Here is a 12,508-nt window from a genome sequence, read left to right as displayed (position 1 = left end):
ATGCAAACAATATCCTAAATCCTTCTTAGAAATAAATTTTAAAACTTTCATTTTAAGGCCGGGCGCTGTGGCTCACGCCTGTAATCCTAGCTCTTGGGAGGCTGAGGCGGGCGGATTGCTCAAGGTCAGGAGTTCAAAACCAGCCTGAGCAAGAGCAAGACCCCGTCTCTACTATAAATAGAAAGAAATTAATTGGCCAACTGATATATATATAAAAAAATTAGCCGGGCATGGTGGTGCATGCCTGTAGTCCCAGCTACCCGGGAGGCTGAGGCAGAAGGATCACTCGAGCCCAGGAGTTTGAGGTTGCTGTGAGCTAGGCTGACGCCACGGCACTCACTCTAGCCTGGGCAACAAAGCGAGACTGTCTCAAAAAAAAAAAAAAAAAAAAAAACAACAACAAAAAAAAAACTTTCATTTTAAATTAGAAGTTGCTTTTGTACATTTAAGAAAAATAAGTCAGCTGATTAATTTTTCTTTCTAAGTAGCAAACGTCGTGGTGGCATGTAGCAGTGGAAAATATACAGGCCTAGCATCAGACATACCTGAGTCCAAATACTGTCTTTGCTGCTTTCAGTAATCATTAGAAAATTTTGTAATCTCTGTGGGCATCAGTTTCCAGCCTCCAGGTGGAGAAATTAACTTTACTAAATGTCTCTTATTTGCCATATATCATTCTAAGTTATTTATATAAGATATGCAATGCCTAATTATTTCAGCAATCTATGAGAAGGTTATATTTACATCTTACTACTGTGAAAATTGATCTCAGAATGATTGATAAGATTTCCCAAGATTAATACAGCTAAAGGATGGTAGAATAGAAATTGAAATCCAGATCCAACTTACTTAAAAAACCATATTTTTTTTTGTTTAAAATATACTGACTTGTGAATACTAAACTTGTGAAAATCCGATTAAAGTAATAAAATATATCAAAATTAATGAGTAAGACCCACAGCTAAGAAATTTATGTCCAGAGACCTTCCAACTGTTAAGGCCTCCCTCTTGCTGATACTACTTCCACCACCACCAAGCCTCGTTGATATAAGATGAAGATTAAGAACCAAATATTGTAGAAAATTTTATGGAAGAACCTGTTCCATCTGCCTGTCTCCCATGCAGGTGGGTGGCCTGCTTTTCCTTCTGAAAACCCATGTATGAAACCCAAGGAGAATCCCTTATAAGTTTGGTGTATCTGTAAACTGAGGAATCTACACTTTGTTTCCTAGTTGTATGTCTACTTAACCATCAGACTTCCTACTCTCTGTGCTACCAAAGCAGGGGTAAAGAGTACTAGAGATGGAGGTTTTGCTGGGTTTTCAGGCTGAGAGAAGAAAGATAGAAAGACAGTGCCCTTTCAGTGTCTGGTCTGAGAACTCACCAGGAGGCTGGATAACACATGGAACTGGGGCTTTGCAGGGGACCATAGGAATGTGGGTCATGGATGTGCATTTTTTCAGAGGAATGCAATATGAGGCTGCCAGATGGGTTAAACTGTATAGTTTCATTTCCCTAAGCACCACCAATGTCCAGGTGAGCTGCATGGGAGTGAGACTTTCACCTACAGGCCCTTCAAGTTAACATCAAGTCCATAGAAAATGAGCAAGTCCGAGGAATTTGCACTGACCAGTTTTGCCATGGGCCATCATCCAGGAAGCCTGCCTCCCTCACCCGTCCACCCACCTCTCACTTTTCTAGAAAGGTGTACAGTAGGTAAGGTGTGGGGTAGAGATTTGGAAAACAGAACATTCACCTCCTTATCCCCAACCCCCACCACGCTCACATTTCCAAACCTCCAGGTTATTAGAGTTTAACCTGCTGGGGGTGGGGTGGGTAGGAAAACAATGGTGCTTTTTATTTATTTTTTTAATAATAACAAGTGATTAAAGTAATTGTGCAAGTGGGTTGTGTTTTAGTCCTGGGATAAGACTTCAAGATGGACGTGTTCTCTACACATGTTCAATGATCAACCTATCTACCATGGAAAAACTACGCAGTTAGGGCAATCATCGGGAAAAGATAAAATCATTTTGTATTTCTATATTAGTGTTGCTGTTCCTAAGTAAAATGACTATAAATTAATTGATGTACATAAAATGTTCAGGTGGTTGCCACAAGTAAATCTGAATTGGTAACTAGCTACATACAATTTATATTTAATTCCAAATTCTACTTAACTTTCAGAATACCATTTGGGATAGAAAACTGGTCATTCTTCACCTGCAGAAAATATGGAAAGTACTGAAATCAACCTGGAGATTAAGGGCCTGACTTGTTTTAAATCCATCCAAAAGAGCTTGCTGATCGGAACCAAATGTCGTGACTCCTAGTTGGGTGTTCTCTGGTACCTCTCAACCATTTACAAAGGCAGAAAAGGTTTAGTAAATATTTTTCGCCATTCTAGATTGAATTCAAAAGATCATTTAAAAATAGGTATTATTCCTTTGATAAACTGATGCATAGCTGCGACAGAGGAATAAAAGTTGTTAGCATTTGATGATCAGAGGGGAGCTTGAGGGTAGGAAAATATTTCTAGTCTCCAAGAATAAAGAACATTCAGTAATTATAAAATTCCTATCACTGCCTCAAGCAACTTTAGACTTCAAATGTATAATAAATATATTTGTTTCTAGCTTTGGAACAGATCATATAATAGATACTAGTAAGAAATTATGCACATATTATTTATAAGTGAATAATTATAAATTCAATTAGATTGTCCTGAGTAAAAGTTAATTATGCCTAAAGAAGGGTGCCTATACTTTAACATGTCAAATTTTAATCTTATTTTAGAATTGTATAGGTAATAGTTATAGTGCATGAAATAGTCTTTTGTATTCTGGAATTAAGGCTATGCTACTGTGTTTGAAGTCTTTATGATACAAAAAGTAGCCATTTTATATTTGCTTACCCAAGTAAGAAAAGTCTTACTCTAGGCAATTGATGTTTTGCTTGAGGTGGCATATTTGCTTGAGATCTCATATATGCACTTTTTTCATAAAAACATTTATAGAAAACTGAAGTTTATAGAAGCCTAAAAATTATTATACTTTATATAAATAATTTATTTCTGGATATGATATTTAAACATAAATGTTAAAGAAGGAGTTCTGAAGCAAAAAGAAAAAGAAAGCTAAACAGGCCTATTAGTGGCTATATGGTAAATAACTCATATTGCTGTTGCTAACAGAATTTTAGGCTCATTATTTTAACTTTAATGTTATTATGGTGGACTCCTCCTTGATACATAGCTTTTTTTTTTAGCTTGGCTGGGAAACAGGCCCTCATGGGCACAGTTTGAACTTCAGAAACAACTTTGCCCAATTTGTGCAACCTGGAAACTTGGAAATGAAAAACAGAAAGACCACTGTTCTTTTGTGAGTCTTCATGTAAATCTCTGAATTTTAAATTATTATCATAAGATTAAATATTCGAGTGGTCAGGAGGCAAAGAGATTAAAGGATTAATTGGGAAGTGACTCTGAACTAGAACTCATTCCAGCAGGAACCAAGAAAGAAATATAAACAAATAGTAAAACAGTGCTCTTACTGTCAGAATTAAAAGTGAAGGTTCCTTCACATATTCACTTTATTGTGAGGCCCTGAACACTCTCATCAGGTTGATAATCAAATGTTCAATCAATTTCTTAACTGCAATCTTACCATGTAGAAATAAATAAAGTCAATTATTATCAAAATCAAAAGCATCAAGAATGACACTCTTGTTGTTCCCCATGAAATACTAATAATAATTTTTAGTTGGAACAAAAAGGGTGTTTTACCATGAATATATGAAATAAAATTATGACTATTAAGAAAAAAAAAAAGAATGACATGGTGGTAGGTAAAATAACACCACAGGAACATTTCAGAGTCAGCTCTGGACAAATAAAATTATAGTATTTGATAATAATTCTCATCATTACCCACATTATCGCATACATTTTCTTTCTCTTATAAACAAAGTTTAAGATACTAGAGCAACACTACTGACAGATAAGATTGAATCATAGCAGGTGAACAATAACTAATAGTTGATGGTGACACTGATGAGGAACATAAAGCTTTTAGCAGAATAATGTTAAACACAGTATTTTTGTTTTAGAAATTAAAGTAAGCACTATTTAACCAAGAGTTTGATGATTCCATATGTACATAAGCTATATTAAGATATCCTCAGAAAATGAGGTTATTTTAAAGAAAAACAAGACTGTGACTAATAATTGTTCAAATGCTTTTACTTTTTACATGAATATTTTAACCCCACACATATTTTGAAATGTCCAGATGGCATTTACTTGTACAGAGGACTGTGCAATTCATTCATACATCCTTTCAATTAATATTTGTCATGAGCCTACTATGTGCCAGTCACTGGGGTACAAAGGGAACAAAACAAAGTCTGTTTTGTGGAATTTACAGTCTAGTAGAGGTAGAAAAATGCTAAGAAATGCATAACAAATCAGATGATAATAATTGCAATCCAAGAAATAATAAAGCAGGGTAAGATCTAGAGATTGGTGTTGGAAGGGCACTATTTATCTAGGACAGTGGGGAAGTTCCCTCTGATGAGATGACATTTGTGAAGGGACCCAGAAGACATGCGGGAGTACAGCGTTACAGAGAGAAGTGAAGAGGAAGTCCAAGATCCTGAGACAGAGCATACTTGGTCTGTGGGAGTAACAGTGGGGAGGCCACTGCAGCTGAAGCTGAATAAGTGGGCAGGATAGAAAATGAGTTCAGAGGGGTGAGGAGGGATGAACAGGTTGGGGGGAATGTGCCAGGCTTGTAGGGATGCAAGAGATGGTAAGCATTGGATGATATGGCACAGGACAGTGGTGGGATCTACCGCTTCTTAGAAGGATTACTCCAGCTCCTGTACTGGGAATAAACTAGTTGCACAAAGATGACAGCAAAATACCAGAGAGAAGATATTGCAATAGTCTAGGTGAGGGAAGATGGTGATTTGTTCATGAGGTGTAGTTGCAGCAGTGGAGGTGGAGAGAAGTGGTAAAATATTGAATAGGTTTACAAAGATGAGCGGAGAAATAATGTTGATACATTAAATGCAGTGTGTGAAAGACAGAGAAGGTCAAGGATGAGTCTGAGATTTCTTTGCCCCAAAATTGGAAGGATGAAATAGCCTTTCACTGAGACAGAAAAAGAAGGTCAGGCTTTAGGAATAGAACTGGGAATCAAAGATTTCAGATTTGGATTTATCAGATTTGATATGCCTATTTAGCCTCCAAGAGAAAATACAGAGCATAGAGTGAAGTAGGCACTAAATAGCAATAGTGTAGAAAACACTGTCAAATGATTGCAGTCTACTTGAGAAGTAAAAATAAAAACAAAACAAAAAACCCCCACAGTATTCAGAAATTTTACAGTGCAATTAAAGTATATAATGAAATTAAATATATAAGTACTCAAGGAATTCCACTAATTTCAGGATGTCTTCAAAAGACTCAAATAAAAATTAACTTTTAAGTTTTATGTATGAAAAGAGCTCCCTTGCTTCTAAGAGGAGCCAGTATTACAAAAATGTAAAAATTAACCTCCAAAAAGTACGGAAGTTAAGAATCTCTGCTCAAAAATAAAAAATTAAAACCCTATGCCTTGCCTTGAAATCATCAGTTTACTAGCTTTTCTAACTCCTTATTTTTTTAAAAAAAGCTTTCTTAAATGAATATGCTGCTTTGTAAGTTAATAGTGCATAAACCAAACTAAATCAACATGTCGGAAATTGTTCCCATTTTAGCACATGCACAGAATTTTACCTGAAAATTTCCAGAAAGTCAGCCCTACAAAATCCAACTGAGAGCAATTAAAGGAAAATATTTTTCTTTCAAACTTGAAAGAAACTAGTGTTAGAACCACTGTGAATGCCTGTCCAAAGTTATACTGAGTAATATTTGTAGAAAAGGGATACCAATTATTTTTCCTTAAAAGAAACATGGTAAAATAATTATGAGGATATATCTAAGATGACTTTGCTACTGAAAAGGAAGAGAAATTTAAGAAAGAAATATCAAGCTACTGGACCTCTGCACAAATAAGCAAGTATGTCAGAAAGGGCCAAAAACATGGAATCGTGATTCTTTTCAAATGAAGGATTATTTTTGGAGATAACATTAGAAATAGATTTAAATTGATTAAGAATGGGGCTAAAAATAAAAACATTAACATGTAGAATAAATGTCATGAATTGCCTGTTAGAGTTATGAGCAAGCACTGGTTCTATAGCAACAACCAAAATCAATACAGAGGGAACGGAGCCATCTCTTTTTCTTGATATGAATATTTTCTCCTAAATAGTCCAATGCAATTGCCAATACTTTTTTAACTGCAGACACTAATGTAAATAATTGTCTGTTAGTGTGTGTCTCTCATTCACACTTGTGTTCATTTTAGAGCTGCCTATATTTTACTTTCAGAAAAAGTCTTAGAAAGCAGGTTAACACTAACTAGAAACAAATCTGTACTTAAGGACAAAACATGTAACTCATCATCTGCTCAAAGAAGCAAGTGTCCCAACATGTTATACATAATGACTCACTTTAGGGTTCCCTTTACATAAATATCACCATGTGCTACTGGAACATAGACATCTATTGCATCAGATGGGCATAACTCTAAAGTTATTTTGAAGAGTCCAGTGAAATTCCATTGCTATTTAAAAGTTATAAATCACATTATAAGTGTCCCAGGCAGGGATAGACATATATCCATATATCTAGTAGGTGAATATATTTGACGAATTCTTTTGAGAACTGCAAAACTACGCTCCTGAAAAAATTTCCAAAAGTTACAATTACAAAGGAAATGACTATATTCTTCCCATCTCTATCAGGAGCTAATCTAAGCAGAGCTGTACAAAATTTCAATTGGAAATAGTTTCTTATATCATTACTTTACCTTGATGTATGAGACATTTTTGCTAACTCTTAGCACACTCTGAATTTGCTTTCCTGATCCCTGTTTTAGCTGAGTAGCATGACTAAAATCACTCTAGATGGAAATGGTATTTAGTAGTTGCACCAGATTAGAGAGAGAATCATTTTCACATGTAGACATTTGGGATCATTCCCACAATGTACTGCAATCAAAAGATTGTCAAGTATAGAAGTGCAATGCATAGAACATAACTAGTTAGTAAATAAAACCACTGTTGAATGTTTTTAGGATGACTGGATTTGAAGAGTTGGCTCCAAATTGAAGGGATGTTTACCTTTGCTAAATGACAATTTGAGAGTGGAAAAACAAAAAAGGAAGGTGAATAGGAAGCAGAAGAGAAAACAATTTGCTGCCCGTAATAAACCGTTAGCTGTAAAGATAATGGTGAACTCAGGAAACTTTCCAGTACTTAACTAAATGGTCCAGCCATTTTATTAAATAAGTGGCTGTGAATTATTTCAAGGAAGGGCAGATGGAGTATTAATCTAGTGATGAGAAATTGTTCTTCTTTGATATCATTAAAAAGCATATTGGAAACAAACATCTCAGCTTCAATAATATCATGCAGGAAAAGCAAAGAAACTTTTTTTTTTACTCCAAACTCCTATGATTTATTAACAAGACAACAGAATTATTTGGAACTATATAATAACAATCTTCTAAATTTCAAAATATTATTAGGGTACAACTGTTTTAGCTTACATGGAACATTATTGTAATGTTTGTGTCCTGGCTACAGGTATACCCATCCGCCAAATAGTTTTCGTATTATCCATTAGGTTGGTTTATTTCCCTCCCCTTCTCCTCTTTCCCCCTTAATTTTCACTTTTACTTTTCTCTGTACAGATGTGTGCTCTTTGGTTAGTTCCAATTTAATAGTGAGTACTTGTGGTATTTGCTTTTCCATTGTTGAAATACTTCACTTAGGAGAATGGTCTCAAGTTCCATCCAGATTGTTGCAAAAGATATTATTTCATCTTTTTAAATGACTGAGTAGTACTCAGTAGTGTACATATACCACATCTTATTAATCACTCATGGATTGATGGGCACCTGGGTTGATTCCACATGTTTGTAGTTGTGAATTGCGCTGCAGTAAACATTTGAGTGCAGGCGGCTTTTTGATGAAAAGTCTTCCTTTCCTTTGGGTAGATACCAAACAGTGGGACTGCTGAATTGAATGGTAGGTCTACTTTTAGTTCTTTGAGAAATCTCCATACTGTTTTCCATAATGGTTGTACTAAATTGCAGTCCCACCAACAGTGTATAAGCATTCCTTTCTCTCTGCATCCATGCCAGCAACTATTATTCTCAGACTTTTTAATAAAACCCATTCTAACTGGGGCAAGGTGGTATCTCATTGTGGTTTTAATTTGCACTTCCCTTATGATTAGTGACATTGAGCATTTTTCATATGTTTATGGGCCGTTTGTCTTTCTTCTTTGGAGAAGCTTTTGTTCATAGCCTTTGTCCACTTTTTAATAGGGTTATTTGGGGTTTTTTTCTTACTCATTTGCTTGAGTTCTTTGTAGATTCTGGTTATTAGCCTGTTACTGGATGTGTGGCTTGAAAATATTTTCTCCCATTCTATAGTCTGTATATTCATTCTGTTGATTATTTTCTTAGTTATGCAGAAGCTTTTTGGCTTAATCAAGTTCCATTGATTAATTTTAGTTGTTGCGGTGATTGCCACTGGTGTCTTGGTCATAAATTCTTGGCCTAGGGTGGTATCTAGAAGTGTTTTTCCTACATTTTCCTCTAGAATTTTTATGGTTTCATGCCTTAGATATAAATATTTCATTCATCTTGAGTTAATTTTTTGTGAGTGGTGAGAGGTAGGGGTCCTGTTTCATTCTTCTGCATGTGGCTATCCAATTCTCTCAGCACCATTTATTGAATAGGGCTTCTTTTTCCCAATGTACTTTGTTGTCTGCTTTGTCAAAGATCAGTTGGTTGTAGGTAGATAGTTTTATATCTCTGTTCTGTGTTGTGTTTCATTGGTCTATGTCTCTATTTTTGTACCAATACAATACTGTTTTGGTTACTATAGACTTGTAGTATAGTTTGAAATCTAGTAATGTGATGCCTCCAGATAGGCTTTTTTTGCATAAGATTACTTTGACTGTTTAGGCTCTTTTCTTATTCCAAACAAAGCATATAATTATTTTTTCTAGATCTGTGAAGTCTGACTTTGGTAATTTGATGGAATTGCATTGAACTTGTATGTCACTTTGGATACTATAGACACTTTAACAATGTTGATTCTACCTATCCATGAGTATAATATATTTTTCCATTTGTTTGTATTCTCTGATTTCTTTCCTCAAAGTTTCATAGTTCTCCTTGTAGATATCTTTCACCACCTTGGTTAGGTATTTTCCTAGGTATTTTATTTACCCTCCCAAACTCATTCTATGAAGCCAGTATCACCTTGACACCAAAGATACAAAAATTTTCAATGTAATACAAGCAATCTGAATTAAACAGCACATCAAAAAAATAATTCACCAGGATCAAGTGGGCTTCATTACAAGGATGCAAGGATGGTTTAACATATGTAAAACAATAAATGTGATTCACCATATAAACAAAAGCAAAAACAAGGACCATATGATATCTCAATAGATTCACAAAAAGCATTTGACAAAATCCAGCACCCTTTTATGGTAAAAACCCTAAACAAACTAGGCATAGAAGGGACATATCTTAGAATTATAAAAGCTATGTGTAATACACTCACAGCCAACATAATACTGAATGGGGAAGAGTTGAAAGCATTCCCTCTAAGAGCTGGAGCAAGACAAGGATGCCCACTGTCATCACTTCTATTCAACATAGTGCTGGAAGTCTTAGACAGCAGTCAGGCAAGAGAAGGAAATTAAGAGTTTCCAAATGGGGGAAGAGAAAGTCAAACTATTGCTTTTCACTGATAATATGATCCTGTATGTAAAAAGCCCAAAGATTCCACCAAGAGTCTCCTGAAATTGATAAATAAATTTAGCAAAGTCTTTGATACAAAAATAAATGTACATAAATCAGTAGTATTTCTATATACTAATAACAGTCTAGTTGAAAGTCAAATAGAAGACTCTATATCATTCACAATAGCCACAAAGAAAAAAAATTTTTATCATGTTTGAAAAGGCTTCCCCTGGAAACCACAGATGGCTCATGTAATGATAAAGAATAACCCTAGACAAATCATATCTTGTCTTCCATGTGAACTACACATCCTCTGCTTTCATTTTTTTTCATGGCTTACCCTATCTTGGTAGTCCCTAAATCTTTGTAATTTTGAAAATTAAAACAAAACAATCCATAGAATTATTTTGTTTTCCAATGAGTAAAAGGAGAGCAAGGACCCTTCTGCTGTTTAAAGTGAAAGTGAAGAGAGAATGGAAAGGGGAAGAGAAGTCCAGTGTCATGTTGAGTGGTTTCAGTGATGAGAAGAAGACTTAGAAAAGGGTAGAGAAGTGAACTAATATGTAGCAGGGAGAGTGGAGTTGCTCAGAAGGACAATAAACATAGGGATACTCAGATGTGAAGTAAACTGCCATTCTGAGGAAACAATCATTGTTATTGAAGTTAAACTCATCACTCTTGGCACTGTTTGAGAACCTGAACATGTTCTGTACCAATTGTCCTTTGGCTTTTAAAAATTACATAAAAACCTCTATGTTCTGTCTTCATTCTTTTCTTCTCTATGGCCCCTTATGCCCACCCACAAGCTGAGCTCAGGCACAAATGTTTTCCTTTTCCTCCCCATTTTTTATTAATAGTGAAGATTTCAAGGTGCATATTTTACATATTTCACAGAAGAGTGACAAAAACAAATGAAACAGCAGCAATGACTCCCCGATGAGCTATAACCTCATAACTGGATATATCACTCTTTTGGGAAAAAATGGTAATGCCAGTTTCTCCAGCATACATTTTTATCAGCTTCATCACCTGCATAGAGAACAAAACTGAGAGTTATGCTGATTTTATAGCAACTTCTGTTTATTGAGCAAAACCTTCATTTCTTCCAATATCCAGAATGAACTCATGATTTTCATTGTGTTTGTATGGAGGGTTCTTATTTTCTAATAGCTAAATAGAACAACTTAAATAACAATAAGTACAACACGTGATTCAAGATGAGCGTTTCATGCTCTCTTGCTACAAACAGAAGTATATGACATTAAAGCCCAAATACATATAAAAATTTACAGAGAACACTATTTATTGACTACTTGCTATATACCAGATACTCTGCCGATTGCTTTAGGAGGGTTATCTCATTTACTTCTGTTAATGGCCATTGGAAGAATGTGTCTTTACCTCCTACAAAAGGTGGGGAGACTGAGACCTGGGGAGGCTAAGGAATTTGTCAAAAGTCAACCACTGGCGGGTAGTGGGATTGAGATTTGAATAAAGTTCTGATTCCAAACCTTTGCTTTCAACCACTGCATTAAGTTATTTTCAGTAAAGAGGTCGTGGAGATTTTAAATGTAAGAAAATCAATCTAAATTATATAAAATAAAATATTCAGAAGAATGTTATCTACCTAGTTTGAATCTCTGGTTTCTAATTGTAAAAGGATGTTTTTCATTCACTTTGGCATTTCAGAATCTAAAATTACTCTCCAACTATAATAATAAAGATTTATTTATAATTCAGTATTGACCATGTATTATCTTTGAATTTGAAAAAGTTGTCAATTTTAGTTTACCATTCTGTTCCTGACTTTATTAGTCATCTTTATGCCAGAATGAAAACTATTAATTACTTTATCTTAACCTCCCTATGCTATTCCTGTGAAAATTTAAATTATTGTTTTTTAAAAGTTCCGCAATTTAATTATAAAAGATTTTTTATTTACCAGTTGATTTCTTTCCAAAAGGTTTATTAGTAGGTCAGTTAGAAACTTGGAACATATTCGTCCTTATAAACAAAGTTGCAAATGAGACTTTGATTCCCTGGCCAGTCATAAAAGCCTTAAAAATACATAATGGAGCCTGAACTACAGTACTCATATTATTACCCTGAGTTCCAAGTCATCAGAGCAGAACACTAGTGATTCAAAAACAGTTAGAATACAGGAGAAAGGTTTAATTAAATGTAAATATTTACTAGAAGTTCTCTATTTACAGTAGGAAATATACATAATGAACAATCTACAAGAATATTTTAGTTCCTCGTGTTATAAAACCCTGTGTGATAAAATGGCTGTCAATAATATAGACATCTGCTTCCAATATACCACCCTTGAGGGAGCTGGATAAGAAAAGAGCACTCACAATAACAAGAATTGAGGGATGAACTTTGTGAGAAGATTGGCCTCAGTGGCCAGTGCGGTATGCATACTTAATTCCACAGGTCCCTTATATATGCCAGTGGTCTCCAAAGGTAAGGGTGCACTTCCCAGAAAGTATGTAAAAGCAGTCCAATGGGGTGGAAGAAGAAACTTGTATACATTTTATTTACATATATGTTTGAATGTGAAACAGAAAGGAATTAAGTGCTCTTGATATTTAATACCCAGTTGAACCTGAAATCCTCACTTTTTC

This window comes from Microcebus murinus, chromosome 27, assembly GCF_040939455.1.
Source record: "Microcebus murinus isolate Inina chromosome 27, M.murinus_Inina_mat1.0, whole genome shotgun sequence".
Classification (NCBI taxonomy): domain Eukaryota; kingdom Metazoa; phylum Chordata; class Mammalia; order Primates; family Cheirogaleidae; genus Microcebus; species Microcebus murinus.
Note: the sequence above shows the minus strand (reverse complement) of the source record.